Source organism: Bubalus bubalis, chromosome 18 (assembly GCF_019923935.1).
Source record: "Bubalus bubalis isolate 160015118507 breed Murrah chromosome 18, NDDB_SH_1, whole genome shotgun sequence".
NCBI classification, from domain to species: Eukaryota; Metazoa; Chordata; class Mammalia; order Artiodactyla; family Bovidae; genus Bubalus; species Bubalus bubalis.
The window spans coordinates 41,891,498-41,895,005 of NC_059174.1; positions in this window are offsets into that span (position 1 = coordinate 41,891,498).

The following is a 3,508-nucleotide window of genomic DNA, read 5'->3' on the forward strand; positions in this document are numbered from 1 at the left end:
TTAAAGGTAGTGCAAGACAGCCTGCTTCAATCTGATGTTACCTCCATAGAACTAAGTGCTTTCTTAATCGCTGAGGAAGAGAGCATGTTCTAGCAAGGGTTAGTTCTTAAATGCTTTCACCAGAATTAACACTTTTTTTTTTTGGTGAGAATGAACCACATGGTCCTTCTTAACTTCAAGGATGAGGAAGCATCATTCTCTACATGCCAGAGATAGGAAAGAAGCAGATATTGTGAACACTATAATATCGATCATAACAACCCACTTCCCAGAGCACCTTCTCTGCAGCAGCACCATTCCCTGCAAAAGCATAAAAGCAGAGAACCCTATTAGTAGGGCTTATTGCCCAGGATCTTGCTGCTACAGTCTGGATGTTTCCAGCCTTAGAACTGTGGTACATATGCTTTGTGAGGGATGGGAAGAGGCACATTTGTGTAGTGCTCAACTCTGCAGAGAGCCAATATAGTCTAATGATCAAGAGTACGGATTCTGGGGTCAGACAACTTGCATGTGAGTCCCAGCTCTGACACTTAGTACCAGTATGATCTTGGCAAAATTAATTTCTCTACACCTCAGTTTTGTAATCTGCAATGTGGAGCAAGTGATGGTGCCCGACTCATGGGTTTTTGTGAAGATGAATTACATCAATACCTGTGAAGCCTTGGTACTGAATAAGTGCTACAGATATGTTTTCTCTGATTGTGATGCTTTATAATCTTCAAGGGGCCATTGGTCATTATAATTCATCTAAAGAACTAGCTCACTCTGTCTCTTGCATCTTCCTCCATCCTAGAGAGAGCTCAGAAGGATGTTGTTTTGTTTAAAGCCTGAAGAAAGACATTAGAAACTAAATTTGGGGAAAATGAATCGCTCTGCATATGAAAATGAGAGGATTATGAAGAAATGTGGCAGAAACAGCAATATCAGCCCAATAATCCATACGTCCCCTTCATTTTCCAGCCCCCTTGAAAGTGAAGTGGCCTTATAGTTAACACCAATTAGGTGGGAGCAAAAGTAACAGTCATCTTTAGGATACAAGATTTGGTTGCTGCACCCTCCCTCTCCCATTACAAAAACTAGGGAGACCCCGTGCTGAGAAAGTGAAGCCTGGATTGCTGAGTCATCTTGAAGAGGAAGGTCATCTTGAGGAAGGTCATCTTGAAGGAAGGTCATCTTGAAGGAAGGTCATCTTGAAGACCTATTAGTGGAATTGCATGTGTGAGCACTTTTGTTGACTTAATCCCTGATGTTTTAGAGTTATTTGTTATTACAGAATATCCTAGCCTAACTTGATTAATACAAAGGGTGTTTGTTCCTGAAAGAAAAGAGCAAAGAACAGAGAAGATAGCCAAGTTGAATGGAGTGACTGGAAGTTTCTTAAGAAAAATAATATATAATACATTTAAGCTTTTTTGCATTGCTATGATGCAATATCCTGTATGATATTAATATCCTCTATTTCTCCTCTTATGTTTTTATCTCATTGTGTTTTGTGTTTTATTTTGTAAGTTTTGCATGAGGAAAACAATTAAAGAAACAGATAAGTCTACATCTAAATTAACCCCGGAAGACAGCAGCATGGAATCTTGAGGTAGAAACTTGGAGCCACCTGTGCTTATGATAACATAACAATACACTCTACAGACAGCTTAGAGGCACTCTGAGCTTTCCACTGTTGTTGTTGTTGAGTTGCCCAGTTATGTCTGACTCTTTGCGACCCCATGGACTGCAGCACAACAGGCCTCCCTGTCCTTCATCATCTCCCAAAGTTTGCCCAAGTTCAAGTCCATTGCATCTGTGATGCCATCCAGCCTTCTCATCCTCTGATGCCATCTTCTCCTTCTACCCTCAATCTTTCTCAGCATCAGGGACTTTTTCAATGAGTCAGTGGTTCGAATCAGGTGACCAAAATCCTGGAACTTCAGCTTAAGCATCAGTCCTTCCATTGAGTATTCAGGGTTGATTCCTTTAAAATTGACTGATTTGATCTCCAAAGGTCTCTCAGGAGTCTTTTCCAGCACCACAGTTTGAATGAATCAATTCTTTGGCACTCTGGCTTCTTTATGATCCAACTCTCACAACCATATAAATGACCACTGGGAAGACCATAGCCTTTACTATATGGACATTTGTTGGCAGAGTAAATTCTCTGCTTTGTTGGCCAAGTAAAGCCCCTTCGTGGATCACAGCCTTGTCATGGCAAAGGAGCTATAAGCCATGCCATTTAGGGCCACCCAAGACTGGTGGGCCATAGTGAAGGGTTCTGATAAAGCGTGATCCACTGGAAGAGGGAGTGGCAAACCACCCCACTATACTTGCTGTGAGAACCTCGTGAACTGTATAAAAAGACTTCCATAGATTATTCAAATCAGTAATAGTCACTCTGATTATATCTTAAGAGGTAGACTGACCCTAGATTATAGAAATCTGAGATAGGGATAAACAGTATTTAATATCAGCTCACATTTACAGATGAAAGGAAAAACAAACAAGGTCTAGACAGATCAAGTAGCTTTCCCAAAGTCACACAAAAAAGAATAGAGTGAACCTGGGTCCAAAACTCAGATCTTTTGGACCTAACTCCCCAAAATGCTCTATAGATATATGTAAACCAATCTCAGTAGACTCAAAGTCACCAATAATCTCCATGTTGCTAGAAAAGTAAACTCTCAACACTTATGCATTTGACATATCTGTTGTATTTGGTACAACTAACCCTAATCCTCTTCATTATAAAACTTCCTTCATTTGGCTTCCAAAACACAACACTTCTGGTTTACTTCCTACATCATTGGTTGTGACTTTTCCACCTCCTTTGTTGAATCCTTCTCATTTTTCAACCTCAGTGGAGAAGGTGCTTCAGAGTTCAGTCCTTGGACACTTTTTCTCATTTCTACATATTTACTCCATTCATAAGTACATCTAGATCCACAGTTTAAATTTCATCTATATGCTGATAATAACTCAACAAATTTATAACTCCAGCCACGACCTCTCCCTTGAACTTCCAAATCATATATCAACCACTCACCTGGGATGCCACTCAGACATTTAATGTGCATGCACACACTTAATGTGTCCCAGACTGATTCCTAATTTTCCTTTCTCATCCAACGTACTTCTGCACAAATTTGCATACCACAGTCAACTGAAGCTTCAGTATTTACCCAGTCCCCAAATTTGGAACCACTCCAACTGTTCTTTTTCTCTCTCACCCAGCCTATAAGCAAGACTTCTTGGTCTTTCAGCAGCTCCACAGAGCTTAGTAGCAGCCACTGTGACCTAAACCATCATTCTTACTCACCTGTATTCTTGTGTTAGCCTCTTAATTGGTGTCCCGAAGTCACCCAGTTTGAGTCTTTGCTCAAATGTCACCTTCAGTGTGAAGCTTTCCTATACCACCAGATTTCAATCAACCCTCTTTCCACCAACACTCCATAGGTCCCTTGCTCCAACACTTAGAATCATCTATCATGTTATTTATATTCCATCTCCTTCCTACTGAATC